The sequence below is a fragment of the Rhinoderma darwinii genome, unplaced genomic scaffold (assembly GCF_050947455.1).
Source record: "Rhinoderma darwinii isolate aRhiDar2 unplaced genomic scaffold, aRhiDar2.hap1 Scaffold_751, whole genome shotgun sequence".
In the NCBI taxonomy this organism is placed as follows: Eukaryota; Metazoa; Chordata; class Amphibia; order Anura; family Rhinodermatidae; genus Rhinoderma; species Rhinoderma darwinii.
In genome coordinates this window covers 422-23813 of record NW_027464313.1, presented here as the reverse complement: position 1 = coordinate 23813, position 23392 = coordinate 422, and the positions used below count along the sequence as shown (strand labels likewise).

The window sequence follows — 23392 nt, the reverse complement described above, 5'->3', positions numbered from 1 at the left end:
TACAGGGAGCAGTGTGTGTGGTAATATCTACAGGGGGCAGTGTGTGGTAATATATACAGGGAGCAGTGTGTGGTAATATCTACAGGGAGCAGCGTGTGTGGTAATATCTACAGGGGGCAGTGTGTGTGTGGCATTCTCTACAGGGAGCAGTGTCTGGTAATATCTACAGGGAGCAGTGTCTGGTAATATCTACAGGGAGCAGTGTGTGTGGTAATATCTACAGGGAGCAGTGTGTGTGGTAATATCTACAGGGAGCAGCGTGTGTGGTAATATATACAGGGAGCAGTGTGTGTGTGGTAATATCTACAGGGAGCAGTGTGTGTGGTAATATCTACAGGGAGCAGTGTCTGGTAATATCTACAGGGAGCAGTGTGTGTGGTAATATCTACAGGGAGCAGTGTGTGTGGTAATATCTACAGGGAGCAGCGTGTGTGGTAATATATACAGGGAGCAGTGTGTGTGTGGTAATATCTACAGGGAGCAGCGTGTGGTAATATCTACAGGGAGCACTGTGTGGTAATATCTACAGGGAGCAGTGTGTGTGGTAATATCTACAGGGAGCAGTGTGTGGTAATATCTACAGGGAGCAGTGTGTGTGGTAATATCTACAGGGAGCAGTGTGTGGTAATATCTACAGGGAGCAGTGTGTGTGGTAATATCTACAGGGAGCAGTGTGTGGTAATATCTACAGGGAGCAGTGTGTGGTAATATATACAGGGAGCAGTGTGTGGTAATATCTACAGGGAGCTGTGTGTGTAGTAATATCTACAGGGAGCAGTGTGTGTGGTAATATCTACAGGGGGCAGTGTGTGTGGTAATCTCTACAGGGAGCCGTGTGTGTGGTAATATCTACAGGGAGCAGTGTGTGGTAATATCTACAGGGAGCAGTGTGTGGTAATATCTACAGGGAGCAGTGTGTGTGGTAATATCTACAGGAAGCAGTGTGTGTGGTAATATATACAGGGAGCAGTGTGTGTGGTAATATGTAAAGGGAGCAGTGTGTGTGGTAATATCTACAGGGAGCAGTGTGTGTGGTAATATCTACAGGGAGCAGCATGTGTGGTAATATCTACAGGGAGCAGCATGTGTGGTAATATATACAGGGAGCCGTGTGTGTGTGGTAATATCTACAGGGAGCAGTGTGTGTGGTAATATCTACAGGGAGCAGTGTGTGGTAATATCTACAGGGAGCAGTGTGTGTGGTAATATCTACAGGGAGCAGTGTGTAGTAATATCTACAGGGAGCAGTGTGTGTGGTAATATCTACAGGGGGCAGTGTGTGTGGTAATCTCTACAGGGAGCAGTGTGTGTGGTAATATCTACAGGGAGCAGTGTGTGTGGTAATATCTACAGGGAGCAGTGTGTGTGGTAATATATACAGGGAGCAGTGTGTGTGGTAATATCTACAGGGAGCAGTGTGTGTGGTAATATATCTACAGGGAGCAGCGTGTGTGGTAATATCTACAGGGAGCAGTGTGTGTGGTAATATGTACAGGGAGCAGTGTGTGTGGTAATATCTACAGGAAGCAATGTGTGTGGTAATATCTACAGGGAGCAGTGTGTGTGGTAATATCTACAGGGAGCAGTGTGTGTAGTAATATCTACAGGGAGCAGTGTGTGGTAATATCTACAGGGAGCAGCGTGTATGGTAATAGCTACAGGGAGCAGTGTGTGTGGTAATATCTACAGGGAGCAGTGTCTGGTAATATCTACAGGGGGCAGTGTGTGTGGTAATATCTACAGGGAGCAGTGTGTGTGTGGTACTATCTACAGGGAGCAGCGTGTGTGGTAATATCTACAGGGAGCAGTGTGTGTGGTAATATCTACAGGGAGCAGCGTGTGTGTGGTAATATCTACAGGGAGCAGCGTGTGTGGTAATATCTACAGGGAGCAGTGTGTGTGGTAATATCTACAGGGAGCAGTGTGTGTGGTAATATCTACAGGGAGCAGTGTGTGTGGTAATATATACAGGGAGCAGTGTGTGTGGTAATATCTACAGGGAGCAGTGTGTGTGGTAATATATGCAGGGAGCAGTGTGTGTGTTTATATCTACGGGGAGCAGTGTGTGTGGTAATATCTACAGGGAGCAGTGTGTGTGGTAATATATGCAGGGAGCAGTGTGTGGTAATATGTACAGGGAGCAGTGTGTGTGGTAATATCTACAGGGAGCAGTGTGTGTGTGTGGTAATATCTATAGTGGGCTGTGTGTGGTAATATCTACAGGGAGCAGTGTGTGGTAATATCTACAGGGAGCAGTGTGTGTGGTAATATCTATAGTGGGCTGTGTGTGGTAATATCTACAGGGAGCAGCGTGTGTGGTAATATATACAGGGAGCAGTGTGTGTGTGGTAATATCTACAGGGAGCAGCGTGTGGTAATATCTACAGGGAGCACTGTGTGGTAATATCTACAGGGAGCAGTGTGTGTGGTAATATCTACAGGGAGCAGTGTGTGGTAATATCTACAGGGAGCAGTGTGTGTGGTAATATCTACAGGGAGCAGTGTGTGGTAATATCTACAGGGAGCAGTGTGTGTGGTAATATCTACAGGGAGCAGTGTGTGGTAATATCTACAGGGAGCAGTGTGTGGTAATATATACAGGGAGCAGTGTGTGGTAATATCTACAGGGAGCTGTGTGTGTAGTAATATCTACAGGGAGCAGTGTGTGTGGTAATATCTACAGGGGGCAGTGTGTGTGGTAATCTCTACAGGGAGCCGTGTGTGTGGTAATATCTACAGGGAGCAGTGTGTGGTAATATCTACAGGGAGCAGTGTGTGGTAATATCTACAGGGAGCAGTGTGTGTGGTAATATCTACAGGAAGCAGTGTGTGTGGTAATATATACAGGGAGCAGTGTGTGTGGTAATATGTAAAGGGAGCAGTGTGTGTGGTAATATCTACAGGGAGCAGTGTGTGTGGTAATATCTACAGGGAGCAGCATGTGTGGTAATATCTACAGGGAGCAGCATGTGTGGTAATATATACAGGGAGCAGTGTGTGTGTGGTAATATCTACAGGGAGCAGTGTGTGTGGTAATATCTACAGGGAGCAGTGTGTGGTAATATCTACAGGGAGCAGTGTGTGTGGTAATATCTACAGGGAGCAGTGTGTAGTAATATCTACAGGGAGCAGTGTGTGTGGTAATATCTACAGGGGGCAGTGTGTGTGGTAATCTCTACAGGGAGCAGTGTGTGTGGTAATATCTACAGGGAGCAGTGTGTGTGGTAATATCTACAGGGAGCAGTGTGTGTGGTAATATATACAGGGAGCAGTGTGTGTGGTAATATCTACAGGGAGCAGTGTGTGTGGTAATATATCTACAGGGAGCAGCGTGTGTGGTAATATCTACAGGGAGCAGTGTGTGTGGTAATATGTACAGGGAGCAGTGTGTGTGGTAATATCTACAGGAAGCAATGTGTGTGGTAATATCTACAGGGAGCAGTGTGTGTGGTAATATCTACAGGGAGCAGTGTGTGTAGTAATATCTACAGGGAGCAGTGTGTGGTAATATCTACAGGGAGCAGCGTGTATGGTAATAGCTACAGGGAGCAGTGTGTGTGGTAATATCTACAGGGAGCAGTGTCTGGTAATATCTACAGGGGGCAGTGTGTGTGGTAATATCTACAGGGAGCAGTGTGTGTGTGGTACTATCTACAGGGAGCAGCGTGTGTGGTAATATCTACAGGGAGCAGTGTGTGTGGTAATATCTACAGGGAGCAGCGTGTGTGTGGTAATATCTACAGGGAGCAGCGTGTGTGGTAATATCTACAGGGAGCAGTGTGTGTGGTAATATCTACAGGGAGCAGTGTGTGTGGTAATATCTACAGGGAGCAGTGTGTGTGGTAATATATACAGGGAGCAGTGTGTGTGGTAATATCTACAGGGAGCAGTGTGTGTGGTAATATATGCAGGGAGCAGTGTGTGTGTTTATATCTACGGGGAGCAGTGTGTGTGGTAATATCTACAGGGAGCAGTGTGTGTGGTAATATATGCAGGGAGCAGTGTGTGGTAATATGTACAGGGAGCAGTGTGTGTGGTAATATCTACAGGGAGCAGTGTGTGTGTGTGGTAATATCTATAGTGGGCTGTGTGTGGTAATATCTACAGGGAGCAGTGTGTGGTAATATCTACAGGGAGCAGTGTGTGTGGTAATATCTATAGTGGGCTGTGTGTGGTAATATCTACAGGGAGCAGTGTGTGGTAATATCTACAGGGAGCAGTGTGTGTGGTAATATCTACAGGGAGCAGTGTGTGTGGTAATATCTACAGGGAGCAGTGTGTGGTAATATCTATAGTGGGCTGTGTGTGGTGATATCTACAGGGAGCAGTGTGTGTGGTAATATGTACAGGGAGCAGTGTGTGGTAATATGTACAGGGAGCAGTGTGTGTGGTAATATCTACAGGGAGCAGTGTGTGTGGCATTCCCTACAGGGAGCAGTGTGTGTTGTAATATCTACAGGGAGCAGTGTGTCGTAATATCTACAGGGAGCAGTGTGTGTGGTAATATCTACAAGGAGCAGTGTGTGTGGTAATATCTACAGGAAGCAGTGTGTGTGGTAATATATACAGGGAGCAGTGTGTGTGTGGTAATATATACAGGGAGCAGTGTGTGGTAATATCTACAGGGAGCAGTGTGTGTGGTAATATCTACAGGGAGCAGTGTGTGGTAATATCTACAGGGAGCAGTGTGTGTGGTAATATCTACAAGGAGCAGTGTGTGTGGTAATATCTACAGGGAGCAGTGTGTGTGGTAATATCTACAGGGAGCATTGTGTGGTAATATCTACAGGGAGCAGTGTGTGTGGTAATATCTACAGGGAGCAGTGTGTGGTAATATCTACAGGGAGCAGTGTGTGTGGTAATATGTACAGGGAGCTGTGTGTGTGGTAATATCTACAGGAAGCAATGTGTGTGGTAATATCTACAGGGAGCAGTGTGTGTGGTAATATCTACAGGGAGCAGTGTGTGTAGTAATATCTACAGGGAGCAGTGTGTGTGGTAATATCTACAGGGGGCAGTGTGTGTGGTAATATCTACAGGGAGCAGTGTGTGTGGTAATATCTACAGGGGGCAGTGTGTGTGGTAATCTCTACAGGGAGCAGTGTGTGTGGTAATATCTACAGGGAGCAGTGTGTGGTAATATCTACAGGGAGCAGTGTGTGGTAATATCTACAGGGAGCAGTGTGTGTGGTAATATCTACAGGAAGCAGTGTGTGTGGTAATATATACAGGGAGCAGTGTGTGGTAATATGTACAGGGAGTAGTGTGTGTGGTAATATCTACAGGGAGCAGTGTGTGGTAATATCTACAGGGAGCAGTGTGTGTGGTAATATCTACAGGGAGCAGTGTGTGTGGTAATATCTACAGGGAGCAGCATGTGTGGTAATATATACAGGGAGCAGTGTGTGTGTGGTAATATCTACAGGGAGCAGTGTGTGTGGTAATATCTACAGGGAGCAGTGTGTGGTAATATCTACAGGGAGCAGTGTGTGTGGTAATATCTACAGGGAGCAGTGTGTAGTAATATCTACAGGGAGCAGTGTGTGTGGTAATATCTACAGGGGGCAGTGTGTGTGGTAATCTCTACAGGGAGCAGTGTGTGTGGTAATATCTACAGGGAGCAGTGTGTGTGGTAATATCTACAGGGAGCAGTGTGTGTGGTAATATATAGACAGATATACAGTAGTCATGTATTCTGTCACTGTGTGTTTCCTACAGATGGATCCAGTAGGAGAAATCCACCAGAGAGATGTCCCAGTCCTCTGTATTCCCAGGACTGTCCAGAGGAAAATCACAATGTCCCAGAGAATCATCAGGTAGATGAAGCTGAGCCCTATACCAGATCTATATAGGGGGTGTGGAACTTTTTGGTCCAGCGGTCATAGATGTGGTCATAGATTTTGGTGGTTTCTTATGTTGATGTGTTAGATTCTGCGCACTCTGCTGTATTGTACTGAATTGTTACATATGTGAAATCAGAGGGAAGATCTGACTGATATTAACCCCTTAATGACCGCCGATACGTCTTTTTACGGCGGTCATTAGTGGGCTTTATTCTAGAGCGCCGCCAAACTACGTCGCTGCTGTAGAATAAAGTAAACAGAGCAGGGAGCCGTGAAATCTCCCTGCTCTCAGCTGCCAGAAGCAGCTGAGGGCTGGGGGCGTCCCTGCTCTGCCGGGTGAGATCAATATTAGTATCGATCTCACCTGTTTAACCCTTCAGATGCGGTGCACAATAGCGAGCACCGCATCTGAATGGTTTTGGAGAGAGGGAGGGAGCTCCCTCTCATCTCACTGACACCCGGCGATAAAATCGCCGAGTGTCTGTGTCTTCTATGGCAGCCGGGGGTCTAATAAAGACCCCCAGGTCTGCCTGCAGCGAATGCCTGCTAGATCATGCCGCAGGCATGACCTAGCAGATGCCTGTCCGTTTTAAACGGACAGGCAGTAATACACTGCAATACAAAAGTATTGCAGTGTATTATAATAGCGATCGGAGGATAGGGAAGTCCCCTAGTGGGACTAGTAAAAAAGTAAAAAAAGTTTAATAAAGTTAATAAAAAAAAAAAGTGAAAAAAAAAAATGAAAAACCCAGCTTTTCCCCTTACAAAATGCTTTACTATTAAAAAAAACTACAATAAAGCAAAAAAGTTACACATATTTGGTATCGCCGCGTCCGTAACGACCCCGACTATAAAGCTGTTACATTATTTAACCCGCACTGTGAACGCCGTAAAAAATAAAATAAAAAACAATGGAAAAATTGCTGTTTTCTGTTAATCCTGACTTAAAAAAAATTTGATAAAAAGTGATCAAAAAGTCGCATCTACTCTCAAATGGTACCAATAAAAACTGCAAGTCGTCCCGCAAAAAACAAGACCTTATACAGCTATGCCGACGCAAAAATAAAAAAGTTACAGCTCTTCGAATGTGACAATGGAAAAATCTAAAAAATGGCTTGGACATTGCCCAGAATGCCAGCAGGGGGAAGGGGTTAAAGTGGAGGATGAAGAAGAAGAGCGGGTGAGGGGCGATCAACCGTGTAAGAGTGAAGTGGAGGAGGAAATTCCAGGAGGTGTTACTAGAGGTCAGTAATAATGAATTTAGAAAGTGAACTCCGTGGTTTATTAACTCCTTAACGCCGAAGGACGGATATATCCGTCCTCAGCAGCTGCTAGTTCGCGCAGGAGGACGGATATATCCGTCCTGTGATGGCGCGGGTACTGCCAGTGTACCCACGCGATCAGCGGCAGGAGCACGGCTGTTATACACAGCCTGGCTCCTGCTGCAACTGCCGGAATCGAAGCGCGCTCCGATTCCGGCAGTTTAACCCATTAAATGCCGCTGTCAATAGTGACAGCGGCATCTAATGTGTTTGACAGAGGGGGGAGCTCCCTCTGTCACCCGATCGGCGCCCCCGCAAACAAATCGCGGGTCGCCGTCGGGTTTCCATGACAGCCGGGGGTCTAACAAAGACGCCGGAGGCATGACCTAACAGGTTGCCTGTCAGTTTTACACTGACAGGCAATAATGCTTCGGTATACTAAGTATACCAAAGCATTATATATGCGATCGGCACATCGCATAGTGACGTCCCCTGGTGGGACTTAAAAAAAATATGTCAATCAGTTAAATAAAGTTTGTTGAAAAAAAAAAATAATTACAGTCAAAATCAAATAAAACTACTTTTTTTCCCAAAAAGTGGTTTTATTCAGTAAAAGTGTCAAAACAAATCACACATACACATATATGGTATCCCCGCGATCGTAACAACTTGACCAATAAAATGAACACATTAATTAAACCGCCGGATGAACGGCGTCCAAAAAAACTGAAAAAAACAACGGCAAAATTCTCTCTTTTCTCCCATTCCCCCCATAAAAAATAAAATAAAAATTAATCTATAAGTTCTATGTACCCCAAAATAGTACTAATGAAAACTACGCATTGGCCCGCAAAAATCAAGCCCACATACGGCCACATCGACGGAAAAATAAAAACATTACGTCTCTTGGAATGCGGCGATGCAAAAACAAGTAATTTTTTTCTAATAGGGTTTTTATTGTGCAAATGCAGGAAAACATATAAAACCTTTACATATTTGGTATCCCCGTTATCGTGCCGACCCATAGAATAAAGGTGACATGTTATTTACGCTTCATAGTAAACGGCGTAAATTTATAACGTGAAAATTAATGCTGGAATAGCTGCTTATTTTCAATTTTCTCCTAAAATAAAGTTAATAAAAGTTAATCAATATATTATAAGCATCTAAAAATGGTGCAATTACAAAATACAACTCGTCCCGCAAAAAACAAGCCCTTATACGGCGATGTCCACGGAATAAAAAAAAAGTTACGACTCTTGGAATGCGACCGTGAAAAAACAAAAAATAATCCTTGGTGATTAACGTGCAAAATGGCCCGGTCATTAAGGGGTTAAGCAGGACCTGCTGTGTTATTTTTTGTTGTTTTTTTAACCACATTCCTCCCCTTATACTTGGCGTCCTCCAGATTCCAACGCTGTCTTTTTCTTTTTTGCCCCCCTCCATGTTGTTCCACTACAGCCCTTACTCCGTTTTGCACCTAACATATGCGTGTTGTAATTAAAGGTACAAAGAGGAGACACCATCTCTCCTCAGTAGGCGTTGCCTCACTTTTTGCTGTGACACTGTCCAATCAGAGCGGACCGCTTCACAGCGATGCAGAAAACCTGCTGATTTTGAGAAATTTCCTGCAGGTCTTTTGCATCGCTTTGAGGCTGTCCACTATGATTAGATAGCGTAACAGCAATGAGCGAGTCAACATCTACTGAGGAGAGAAAAGGTCTTCTCCTTTCTGTTACTCTTTAAGGTGGGGTTCCTCCTTAGTTCTACATTACAGTAACACGTCAGACAGTGTATTATACATAGTGCAGCACCTGAGGGAGCTGTGACTGCACATAGAAGTTCTCTACAAGGCGTTCTCTGAATCCGGACTATAAAGCTGTTACATTATTTAACCCGCACTGTGAACGCCGTAAAAAATAAAATAAAAAACAATGGAAAAATTGCTGTTTTCTGTTAATCCTGACTTAAAAAAAATTTGATAAAAAGTGATCAAAAAGTCGCATCTACTCTCAAATGGTACCAATAAAAACTGCAAGTCGTCCCGCAAAAAACAAGACCTTATACAGCTATGCCGACGCAAAAATAAAAAAGTTACAGCTCTTCGAATGTGACAATGGAAAAATCTAAAAAATGGCTTGGACATTAGGGCCCAGAATGCCAGCAGGGGGAAGGGGTTAAAGTGGAGGATGAAGAAGAAGAGCGGGTGAGGGGCGATCAACCGTGTAAGAGTGAAGTGGAGGAGGAAATTCCAGGAGGTGTTACTAGAGGTCAGTAATAATGAATTTAGAAAGTGAACTCCGTGGTTTATTAACTCCTTAACGCCGAAGGACGGATATATCCGTCCTCAGCAGCTGCTAGTTCGCGCAGGAGGACGGATATATCCGTCCTGTGATGGCGCGGGTACTGCCAGTGTACCCACGCGATCAGCGGCAGGAGCACGGCTGTTATACACAGCCTGGCTCCTGCTGCAACTGCCGGAATCGAAGCGCGCTCCGATTCCGGCAGTTTAACCCATTAAATGCCGCTGTCAATAGTGACAGCGGCATCTAATGTGTTTGACAGAGGGGGGAGCTCCCTCTGTCACCCGATCGGCGCCCCCGCAAACAAATCGCGGGTCGCCGTCGGGTTTCCATGACAGCCGGGGGTCTAACAAAGACGCCGGAGGCATGACCTAACAGGTTGCCTGTCAGTTTTACACTGACAGGCAATAATGCTTCGGTATTCTAAGTATACCAAAGCATTATATATGCGATCGGCACATCGCATAGTGACGTCCCCTGGTGGGACTTAAAAAAAATATGTCAATCAGTTAAATAAAGTTTGTTGAAAAAAAAAAATAATTACAGTCAAAATCAAATAAAACTACTTTTTTTCCCAAAAAGTGGTTTTATTCAGTAAAAGTGTCAAAACAAATCACACATACACATATATGGTATCCCCGCGATCGTAACAACTTGACCAATAAAATGAACACATTAATTAAACCGCCGGATGAACGGCGTCCAAAAAAACTGAAAAAAACAACGGCAAAATTCTCTCTTTTCTCCCATTCCCCCCATAAAAAATAAAATAAAAATTAATCTATAAGTTCTATGTACCCCAAAATAGTACTAATGAAAACTACGCATTGGCCCGCAAAAATCAAGCCCACATACGGCCACATCGACGGAAAAATAAAAACATTACGTCTCTTGGAATGCGGCGATGCAAAAACAAGTAATTTTTTTCTAAAAGGGTTTTTATTGTGCAAATGCAGGAAAACATATAAAACCTTTACATATTTGGTATCCCCGTTATCGTGCCGACCCATAGAATAAAGGTGACAAAGCATTAGTGAGGCCTCATCTAGAATATGCAGTTCAGTTCTGGGCTCCAGTTCATAGAAAGGATGCCCTGGAGTTGGAAAAAATACAAAGAAGAGCAACGAAGCTAATAAGGGGCATGGAGAATTTAAGTTATGAGGAAAGATTGAAAGAATTAAACCTATTTAGCCTTGAAAAAAGAAGACTAAGGGGGGACATGATTAACTTATATAAATATATTAATGGCACATACAAAAAATATGGTGAAATCCTGTTCCTTGTAAAACCCCCTCAAAAAACAAGGGGGCACTCCCTCCGTCTGGAGAAAAAAAGGTTCAAGCTGCAGAGGCGACAAGGCTTCTTTACAGTGAGAACTGTGAATTTATGGAATAGCCTACCGCAGGAGCTGGTCACAGCAGGGACAGTAGATGGCTTTAAAAAAGGGTTAGATAATTTCCTAAAACAAAAAAATATTAGCTCCTATGTGTAGAAATTTTTCCTTCCCTTTTCCCTTCCCTTGGTTGAACTTGATGGACATGTGTCTTTTTTCAGCCGTACTAACTATGTAACTATGTAACTATGTTATTTACGCTTCATAGTAAACGGCGTAAATTTATAACGTGAAAATTAATGCTGGAATAGCTGCTTATTTTCAATTTTCTCCTAAAATAAAGTTAATAAAAGTTAATCAATATATTATAAGCATCTAAAAATGGTGCAATTACAAAATACAACTCGTCCCGCAAAAAACAAGCCCTTATACGGCGATGTCCACGGAATAAAAAAAAAGTTACGACTCTTGGAATGCGACCGTGAAAAAACAAAAAATAATCCTTGGTGATTAACGTGCAAAATGGCCCGGTCATTAAGGGGTTAAGCAGGACCTGCTGTGTTATTTTTTGTTGTTTTTTTAACCACATTCCTCCCCTTATACTTGGCGTCCTCCAGATTCCAACGCTGTCTTTTTCTTTTTTGCCCCCCTCCATGTTGTTCCACTACAGCCCTTACTCCGTTTTGCACCTAACATATGCGTGTTGTAATTAAAGGTACAAAGAGGAGACACCATCTCTCCTCAGTAGGCGTTGCCTCACTTTTTGCTGTGACACTGTCCAATCAGAGCGGACCGCTTCACAGCGATGCAGAAAACCTGCTGATTTTGAGAAATTTCCTGCAGGTCTTTTGCATCGCTTTGAGGCTGTCCACTATGATTAGATAGCGTAACAGCAATGAGCGAGTCAACATCTACTGAGGAGAGAAAAGGTCTTCTCCTTTCTGTTACTCTTTAAGGTGGGGTTCCTCCTTAGTTCTACATTACAGTAACACGTCAGACACTGTATTATACATAGTGCAGCACCTGAGGGAGCTGTGACTGCACATAGAAGTTCTCTACAAGGCGTTCTCTGAATCCGGTCATGCACTAGGCTTAGCATCAGATTTTGGGGGGCAGCGGCTGCGATTAACAGCTGCACTCTAGGCCGAGATCTAGGAAAGCTCAGTTCAACCACTTAAAGAGAATGTGTCATCAGAAAATGATCTATTGTTTAAATCAAGTTTCTGTTAAACATATTTTTTATGATTTTTTGGTGGGTTTTTTTTATATTATTTTTTTTATGTCTTTATCTAATCTTGCAGTTTTCCCTCTGGCCAATGAGTCTCATAGTAGACTGCTCCTTACAGTTCTCAACAGTCATCTCATTATCATCACAGGCAGGATTACACTGACAGGTAACACCTATATATGTAGATAACAAAGAATCCACCATTCATAATAGACTGACCCTTCCTGTTCTGTAGAGATCATTTCTCAGCAGTCATCTCATTATCATCACAGGCAGGATTACACTGACAGGTAACATCTATATATAGATAATACAGAATCCACCATTCATAATGGACTGACCCTTTCTGTTCTGTATAGATCACTTCTCATCACACCTCTCATTATCATCACAGGCAGGATTACACTGACAGATAACATCTATATATGTAGATAACAAAGAATCCACCATTCATAATAGACTGACCCTTCCTGTTCTGTAGAGATCATTTCTCAGCACTCATCTCATTATCATCACAGGCAGGATTACACTGACAGGTAACATCTATATATAGATAATACAGAATCCACCATTCATAATGGACTGATCCTTCCTGTTCTGTAGAGATCATTTCTCAGCAGTCATCTCATTATCATCACAGGCAGGATTACACTGACAGGTAACATCTATATATAGATAATACAGAATCCACCATTCATAATAGACTGATCCTCCCTGTTCTGTAGAGAACATTTCTCAGCACTCATCTCATTATCGTCACAGGCAGGATGAGGGTATGTGCACATGACCTCTTTTCAGACGTAATTGAGGCATTTTATGCCTCGAATTACGCCTGAAAAGACGGTTACAATACTTCGGTAAACATCTGCCCATTGCCTGCAATGGGTCTTACGATGTTCTGTGCAGACGAGCTGTCATTTTACGCGTCGCTGTCAAAATACGGCGCGTAAAATGACGGCTCGTCAAAAGAAGTACAGGACACTTCTTGGGACGTTTTTGGAGTTGTTTTCTCATAAACAGCTCCGTATTTTCAGACTTATTTTGTTAATCTTGTGAACATACCCTTACACTGACAGGTTACATCTATATATAGATATCACAGGATCCACCATCCATAATAGACTGATCCTCCCTGTTCTGTAGAGATCACTACTCAGCATACATCTCATTATCACCACAGGCAAGATTACACTGACAGGTAACATCTATATTTAGATAACACAGGATCCACCATCCATAATAGACTGACCCTTCCTGTTCTGTAGAGATCACTTCTCAGCATACATCTCATTATCATCACAGGTAGGATTACACTGACAGGTAATATATATATATATATATATATATATACACACACACACACACACACACTATATATTTATATATACACATACACTATATATATATATATATATATATATATATATAGTGAAGGAAATATGTATTTGATCCCTTGCTGATTTTGTAAGTTTGCCCACTGTCAAAGTCATGAACAGTCTAGAATTTTTAGGCTAGGTTAATTTTACCAGTGAGAGATAGATTATATAAAAAAAAAAGAAAATCACATTGTCAAAATTATATATATTTATTTGCATTGTGCACAGAGAAATAAGTATTTGATCCCCTACCAACCATTAAGAGTTCAGCCTCCTCCAGACAAGTTACCCGCTCCAAATCAACTTGGTGCCTGCATTATAGACAGCTGTCTTACATGGTCACCTGTATAAAAGACTCCTGTCCACAGACTCAATTAATCAGTCTAACCCTTACCTCTACAACATGGGCAAGACCAAAGAGCTTTCTAAGGATGTCAGGGACAAGATCATAGACCTGCACAAGGCTGGAATTGGCTACAAAACCATAAGTAAGACGCTGGGTGAGAAGGAGACAACTGTTGGTGCAATAGTAAGAAAATGGAAGACATACAAAATGACTGTCAATCGACATCGATCTGGGGCTCCATGCAAAATCTCACCTCGTGGGGTATCCTTGATCCTGAGGAAGGTGAGAGCTCAGCCGAAAACTACACGGGGGGAACTTGTTAATGTTCTCAAGGCAGCTGGGACCACATTCACCAAGAAAACCATTGGTAACACATTACCCCGTAATGGATTAAAATCCTGCAGTGCCCGCTTGGTCCCCCTGCTCAAGAAGGCACATGTACAGGCCCGTCTGAAGTTTGCAAATGAACATGTGGATGATTCTGAGAGTGATTGGGAGAAGGTGCTTTGGTCAGATGAGACTAAAATTGAGCTCTTTGGCATTAACTCAACTCGCCGTGTTTGGAGGAAGAGAAATGCTGCCTATGACCCAAAGAACACCATCCCCACTGTCAAGCATGGAGGTGGAAACATTATGTTTCGGGGGTGTTTCTCTGCTAAGGGCACAGGACTACTTCACCACATCAATGGGAGAATGGATGGAGCCATGTACCGTCAAATCCTGAGTGACAACCTCCTTCCCTCCACCAGGACATTAAAAATGACTCGTGGCTGGGTCTTCCAGCACGACATTGCCCTGAAACATACAGCCAAGGCAACAAAGGAGTGGCTCAAAAAGAAGCACATTAAGGTCATGGAGTGGTGGCCTTGCCAGTCTCCAGACCTTAATCCCATCGAAAACTTATGGAGGGAGCTGAAGATCCGAGTTGCCAAGCGTCAGCCTCAAAATTTTAATGATTTACAGATGATCTGCAAAGAGGAGTGGGCCAAAATTCCATCTAACATGTGTGCAAACCTCATCATCAACTACAAATAACGTCTGACTGCTGTGCTTGCCAACAAGGGTTTTGCCACCAAGTATTAAGTCTTGTTTGCCAAAGGGATCAAATACTTATTTCTCTGTGCACAATGCAAATAAATATATATAATTTTGACTATGTGATTTTCTGTTTTTTTTTAATATAATCTATCTCTCACTTGTAAAATTAACCTATCCTAAAAATTCTAGACTGTTCACTGTTTTACAGTGGGCAAACTTACAAAATCAGCAAGGGATCAAATACTTATTTCCTTCACTGTAGATAATGCAAGATCCACCATTTATAATAGACTGATCCTTCGTGTTTTGTGGAGATCACTTCTCAGCAATCATCTCATTATCATCACAGGCAGGATTAAGGTCTTATTACACGGCCCTGACAAGGACCGTGTAGACGACTGCCGATCAATGAGACAGCTTGTTGATTGGCGCTCATTTGCTCCTGTCACAAGGAGCTATATATGGGACCGACAACTCGTTACTCCGATCACTCGTCCCCATACATTAATATCATGTCGGTAGCACGGCTCAGGGAGATGAGCTACCGACAACGATAATATTTTGGTTTTCAAAAACGATACGATCATCTGCTGATCGCTCCCCTGTTTACACAGGGCAATTATCGGCAACGAGCGTTCTATGAATGACTGTTTGCCTGATAATTGGCCCATGTAAAAGGGCCTTTACACTGACTGGTATCACCTATATATAGATAACACAGGATACACCATTGACAATAGGTGATGGACACCGCTCCCCTCCTTCTGCTCAATGGCGGATTATAATAGGAGCGGTTCGGGCGGCCGCCCGGGACCCGAGGCTCCCAGGGGGCCCATCGCCGCCTGAACCTCACACAATCTTAAAAAACTATGCTTCGCTGCTAGCTTCCGCTCTGTCCCGCTTCCAACTGAATCTGTGTCCGCAGGACGCAGATTCAGTTGGGTTGAATGCTGGAGCCTCGCTCCAGCATTCACTCTGCCGTGAGCGGCTCGGTGCAGGCAGGCGTGATGTAGTGACATCATCGCGCCTGTCTGCACGGAGTCACTCACGTGACAGTGCAGAGGAGGAGAAGCATCCCCCACCGCCGTGGGAACCGGGATAGGTAAGTAATTATGTTATTTTTATTTATTAGGTACGTACAAATGGAGGCATTATAATGTGTCACAGCTATGGGGCATTATACTGTGTAGCAGTTATGGGGACATTATACTGTGTCACAGCTATGGGGCATTATACTGTATAGCAGCTATGGAGGCATTATACTGTGTAGCAGCTATGGGGGCATTATACTGTGTAGCAGCTATGGAGGCATTATACTGTGTCGCAGCTATGGGGGCATTATACTGTGTAGCAGCTATGGAGGCATTATACTGTGTCACAGCTATGGGGGCATTATACTGTGTCACAGCTATGGAGGCATTATACTGTGTAGCAGCTATGGAGGCATTATACTGTATAGCAGCTATGGAGGCATTATACTGTGTCACAGCTATGGGGGCATTATACTGTGTCACAGCTATGGAGGCATTATACTGTGTAGCAGCTATGGAGGCATTATACTGTGTAGCAGCTATGGGGGCATTATGCTGTGTCGCAGCTATGGAGGCATTATACTGTGTCACAGCTATGGAGGCATTATACTGTATAGCAGCTATGGGTGCATTATACTGTGTCGCAGCTATGGAGGCATTATACTGTGTAGCAGCTATGGGGGCATTATACTGTGTAGCAGCTATGGAGGCATTATACTGTGTAGCAGCTATGGGGGCATTATACTGTGTAGCAGCTATGGAGGCATTATACTGTGTAGCAGCTATGGAGGCAATATACTGTGTAGCAGCTATGGAGGCATTATACTGTGTAGCAGCTATGGAGGCATTATAATGTGTCACAGCTATGGAGGCATTATACTGTGTCACAGCTATGGGGACATTATACTGTGTAGCAGCTATGGGGGCATTATACTGTGTAGCAGCTATGGAGGCATTATACTGTATAGCAGCTATGGAGGCATTATACTGTGTAGCAGCTATGGAGGCATTATACTGTGTAGCAGCTATGGAGGCATTATACTGTGTAGCAGCTATGGGGGCATTATACTGTGTCACAGCTATGGGGCATTATACTGTATAGCAGCTATGGAGGCATTATACTGTGTCACAGCTATGGGGGCATTATACTGTGTCACAGCTATGGAGGCAATATACTGTATAGCAGCTATGGAGGCATTATACTGTGTCACAGCTATGGAGGCATTATACTGTGTAGCAGCTATGGGGTATTATACTATGTAGCAGCTATGGAGGCATTATACTGTGTCACAGCTATGGGGGCATTATACTGTGTCACAGCTATGGAGACATTATACTGTGTAGCAGCTATGGAGGCACTATACTGTGTCACAGCTATGGGGGCATTATACTGTGTCACAGCTATGGAGACATTATACTGTGTAGCAGCTATGGGGGCATTATACTGTGTAGCAGCTATGGAGGCATTATAATGTGTCACAGCTATGGAGGCATTATACTGTGTAGCAGCTATGGAGGCATTATACTGTGTAGCAGCTATGGAGGCATTATACTGTGTAGCAGCTATGGGGGCATTATACTGTGTCACAGCTATGGGGCATTATACTGTATAGCAGCTATGGAGGCATTATACTGTGTCACAGCTATGGGGGCATTATACTGTGTCACAGCTATGGAGGCAATATACTGTATAGCAGCTATGGAGGCATTATACTGTGTCACAGCTATGGAGGCATTATACTGTGTAGCAGCTATGGGGTATTATACTATGTAGCAGCTATGGAGGCATTATACTGTGTCACAGCTATGGGGGCATTATACTGTGTCACAGCTATGGAGACATTATACTGTGTAGCAGCTATGGAGGCATTATACTGTGTCACAGCTATGGGGGCATTATACTGTGTCACAGCTATGGAGACATTATACTGTGTAGCAGCTATGGGGGCATTATACTGTGTAGCAGCTATGGAGGCATTATACTGTGTAGCAGCTATGGAGGCATTATAATGTGTCACAGCTATGGAGGCATTATACTGTGTCACAGCTATGGGGACATTATACTGTGTAGCAGCTATGGGGGCATTATACTGTGTAGCAGCTATGGAGGCATTATACTGTGTAGCAGCTATGGAGGCATTATACTGTGTAGCAGCTATGGGGGCATTATACGGTGTCACAGCTATGGAGGCATTATACTGTATAGCAGCTATGGAGGCATTATACTGTGTAGCAGCTATGGAGGCATTATACTGTGTAGCAGCTATGGGGCATTATACTGTGTAGCAGCAATGGGGGCATTATACTGTGTAGCAGCTATGGAGGCATTATACTGTGTAGCAGCTATGGGGGCATTATACTGTATAGCAGCTATGGAGGCATTATACTGTGTCACAGCTATGGGGGCATTATACTGTGTCACAGCTATGGGGGCATTATACTGTGTCACAGCTATGGAGGCAATATACTGTATAGCAGCTATGGAGGCATTATACTGTGTCACAGCTATGGAGGCATTATACTGTGTAGCAGCTATGGAGGCATTATACTGTGTAGCAGCTATGGAGGCATTATACTGTGTAGCAGCTATGGAGGCATTATACTATGTAGCAGCTATGGGGGCATTATACTGTGTCACAGCTATGGGGGCATTATACTGTGTCACAGCTATGGAGACATTATACTGTGTAGCAGCTATGGAGGCATTATACTGTGTCACAGCTATGGAGGCATTATACTGTGTAGCAGCTATGGGGGCATTATACTGTGTCACAGCTATGGAGGCAATATACTGTGTAGCAGCTATGGAGGCAATATACTGTGTAGCAGCTATGGGGGCTTTATACTGTGTAGCAGCTATGGAGGCATTATACTGTGTAGCAGCTATGGAGGCATTATACTGTGTAGCAGCTATGGAGGCATTATACTATGTAGCAGCTATGGAGGCATTATACTGTGTCACAGCTATGGGGGCATTATACTGTGTCACAGCTATGGAGACATTATACTGTATAGCAGCTATGGAGGCATTATACTGTGTCACAGCTATGGGGGCATTATACTGTGTCAAAGCTATGGAGACATTATACTGTGTAGCAGCTATGGGGGCATTATACTGTGTAGCAGCTATGGAGGCATTATACTGTGTAGCAGCTATGGAGGCATTATAATGTGTCACAGCTATGGAGGCATTATACTGTGTCACAGCTATGGGGACATTATACTGTGTAGCAGCTATGGGGGCATTATACTGTGTAGCAGCTATGGAGGCATTATACTGTGTAGCAGCTATGGAGGCATTATACTGTGTAGCAGCTATGGGGGCATTATACGGTGTCACAGCTATGGAGGCATTATACTGTATAGCAGCTATGGAGGCATTATACTGTGTAGCAGCTATGGAGGCTTTATACTGTGTAGCAGCTATGGAGGCATTATACTGTGTAGCAGCTATGGGGGCATTATACTGTGTCACAGCTATGGGGCATTATACTGTATAGCAGCTATGGAGGCATTATACTGTGTCACAGCTATGGGGGCATTATACTGTGTCACAGCTATGGAGGCAATATACTGTATAGCAGCTATGGAGGCATTATACTGTGTCACAGCTATGGAGGCATTATACTGTGTAGCAGCTATGGAGGCATTATACTGTGTAGCAGCTATGGAGGCATTATACTGTGTAGCAGCTATGGAGGCATTATACTATGTAGCAGCTATGGGGGCATTATACTGTGTCACAGCTATGGGTGCATTATACTGTGTCGCAGCTATGGAGGCATTATACTGTGTAGCAGCTATGGAGGCATTATACTGTGTAGCAGCTATGGAGGCATTATACTGTGTAGCAGCTATGGAGGCATTATACTGTGTAGCAGCTATGGAGGCATTATACTATGTAGCAGCTATGGGGGCATTATACTGTGTCACAGCTATGGGTGCATTATACTGTGTAGCAGCTATGGAGGCATTATACTGTATAGCAGCTATGGAGACATTATACTGTGTAGCAGCTATGGGGGCATTATAATGTGTCACAGCTATGGAGGCATTATACTGTATAGCAGCTATGGGGGCATTATACTGTGTCACAGCTATGGAGACATTATACTGTGTAGCAGCTATGGAGGCATTATACTGTGTCACAGCTATGGAGGCATTATACTGTGTAGCAGCTATGGGGGCATTATACTGTGTCACAGCTATGGAGGCAATATACTGTGTAGCAGCTATGGAGGCAATATACTGTGTAGCAGCTATGGGGGCTTTATACTGTGTAGCAGCTATGGAGGCATTATACTGTGTAGCAGCTATGGAGGCATTATACTGTGTAGCAGCTATGGAGGCATTATACTGTGTAGCAGCTATGGAGGCATTATACTGTGTCGCAGCTATGGAGACATTATACTGTGTCGCAGCTATGGAGGCATTATACTGTGTAGCAGCTATGGAGGCATTATACTGTGTAGCAGCTATGGGGGCATTTTACTGTGTATCAGCTATGGGGGCATTATACTGTGTCACAGCTATGGGGGCATTATACTGTGTCGCAGCTATGGAGGCATTATACTGTGTAGCAGCTATGGAGGCATTATACTGTGTAGCAGCTATGGGGGCATTATACTGTGTCACAGCTATGGGGGCATTATACTGTGTAGCAGCTATGGAGGCATTATACTGTGTAGCAGCTATGGGGGCATTATACTGTGTAGCAGCTATGGAGGCATTATACTGTGTCACAGCTATGGAGACATTATACTGTGTCGCAGCTATGGGGGCATTATACTGTGTAGCAGCTATGGGGGCATTATACTGTGTCACAGCTATGGAGGCATTATACTGTGTAGCAGCTATGGAGGCATTATACTGTGTAGCAGCTATGGAGGCATTATACTGTGTCACAGCTATGGAGACATTATACTGTGTCGCAGCTATGGGGGCATTATACTGTGTAGCAGCTATGGGGGCATTATACTGTGTCACAGCTATGGAGGCATTATACTGTGTAGCAGCTATGGGGGCATTATACTGTGTCGCAGCTATGGGGGCATTATACTGTGTCGCAGCTATGGGGGAATTATACTGTGTCGCAGCTATGGGGGCATTATACTGTGTCACAGCTATGGAGGCATTATACTGTGTAGCAGCTATGGAGGCATTATACTGTGTAGCAGCTATGGAGGCATTATACTGTGTCACAGCTATGGAGACATTATACTGTGTCGCAGCTATGGGGGCATTATACTGTGTAGCAGCTATGGGGGCATTATACTGTGTCACAGCTATGGAGGCATTATACTGTGTAGCAGCTATGGGGGCATTATACTGTGTCGCAGCTATGGGGGCATTATACTGTGTAGCAGCTATGGGGGCATTATACTGTGTAGCAGCTATGGGGCATTATACTGTGTAGCAGCTATGGAGGCATTATACTGTGTAGCAGCTATGGAGGCATTATACTGTGTAGCAGCTATGGGGGCATTATACTGTGTAGCAGCTATGGGGGCATTATACTGTGTAGCAGCTATGGAGGCATTATACTGTGTAGCAGCTATGGAGGCATTATACTGTGTAGCAGCTATGGAGGCATTATACTGTGTAGCAGCTATGGAGGCATTATACTGTGTCACAGCTATGGGGGCATTATACTGTGTCACAGCTATGGAGGCATTATACTGTGTCACAGCTATGGGGGCATTATACTGTGTCACAGCTATGGAGGCATTATACTGTGTAGCAGCTATGGGGGCATTATACTGTGTCACAGCTATGGGGACATTATACTGTGTCACAGCTATGGGGACATTATTCTGTGTAGGGTCAGCTAAGGGGAAAATTGTACTGTGTAGAGGCAGCTGTGAAGGGCATTATACTGTGGGGGCAGCTATGGTTGGCAATATACTGTGGGGGCAGCTATGGGGGACATTATACTGAGCAATTATAAGAGCTGCAGGTCCAAGGGGGAAGACGCTGTGTAGCACAATATACAAGGGGGGATTGTTGTATAGCACTATATAGAAGGGAGTGCTGTGTATCACTATATCTAAGGGGGATTGCTGTGTAGCACTATATACAAGAGGGGTAGGGCTACGTGACTCTATTTACAGAGGGGGAGGACTGTGTAGCGCTATTTACAGGGGGCTGTGTGTGGTGCTATCTACAGTGTTTGACACAATTATATTCAGGGGCGCAGTCTATGGTGCTATAATATTTAGGGGCTCAGTGTTTGTACTATTTTATTCAGGGGCGCAGTGTTTGGTGCTATTATATTTAGGGGCACAGTGTGTGGCACCATGATAATATTATCTTTGTTTATAGGTGTGGAAATGTTGGAAAAGTGAGGAGCCAAAGACATCTGAGTGGCAAATTCAGCAGAAATGGGTCATGGCCGGGAAAAGTCGTCATGAAGTCTGGACCGGATGGAGAAGAAAAGAGGAAAAAAACTACGTCGTCACCTGTGAGTCACTAGATAATCTGTCATCTCTACTGACATGTTTATTATGGGAAATCCTTGTATTTCACAAAGTCTTTGTGCAGTTCAGGACTGATAGACAAATAAGTGTTACTATTCCCCTTGTCAGGAGAATGTGTCCATACACGGTGCGATACTGTCAGCAATGGTTGGAGACTGTCAGTATGTGGGGACACAGTTTTTTGACAAGGGGAGTAGTAACACCCATTTGTTAATGTCTGGAAAAAAAGGAAGTGTTAACAATAGTTACAGGGCGGTCGGTGGAGAATGGGGGCCCAAGTTTGGATAACATCCCAGGGCCTATTGTCTACTTAATCCGCCACTGGTTCTGCTTCCGATTTTTCAGCTGAAAACATTGTGTGTGAACATACCCTTAGAACGATGAAAGTGAAGTGAATGACTTTTCAGTTGATCGGTTCCCACGCCGTGTATTTCAGACGTTTTTTTTGCACATTTTACGTGCCAAAAACCTCATAAAAAAAACGCTTAATTACACTTGATTTTGCGTGTTTGGGGGGATTTCTGTTTGTGTGTGTGTGTGTGCGTGTGTGTGTGCGTGTGTGTGCGTGTGTGTGTGTGTGTGTGTGTGTGTGTGTGGGGGGAGGTGCTCGCCGCTGATTCTTCAAAACAGCTGATAAGCGGCTATGAAGTATCAGCGGTGCCCGTGCACACTCCGCTCTGCTACACACACACACACACACAATCACAATGAGGGCAGGGCTTGTCCTGAGTGCACTGTCTCTTGTTATGGACAGAGTTATAGTCACATGAACCCCGTCTGTTGAACCGGTAACCTAGGTTCGATCACATGACAGAGGGGGATCATCAAAAACCCTGTGCACCCTCAGCCCGTCCATCCAGCCCTTTGCTGGTTATATCTGCTGGGAAAGCTGGGTGACCACCATTACTCCCTCCTACTGGAGTGTGTTTGGGGATGTGACTAATGAACCTCTCACACTCCAGTAGGAGAGGTAATGGTGGTCACCCAGCTTTCCCAGACCCCTGAACGGTAAATCTCTCTTGTTTTGCTGAGACTGTTTGGGAATGTGACTAATGAACCTCTCAGTCTCAGCACTACAAGGGGGATTTATCGTTAAAGAGTCTGTGAAAGCTGGGAGACCAACATTACCCCTCCTACTGGAGTGTGAGAGGTTCAT

General features: G+C 44.1%; 1 long non-coding RNA gene across 1 annotated transcript in view; it reads left to right on the top strand.

Moving 5' to 3' along the window:
* Nucleotides 1–23091, top strand: part of LOC142730506 (uncharacterized) — a 28530-nt gene extending 5439 nt beyond the window's left edge. The window contains exons 2-3 of the long non-coding RNA XR_012878923.1: nt 5719–5816; nt 22082–23091. This is a non-coding gene — a long non-coding RNA (uncharacterized LOC142730506). The remainder of the gene's footprint in view (nt 1–5718; nt 5817–22081) is intronic.
* The last annotated feature ends 301 nt before the right edge of the window (nt 23092–23392 follow it).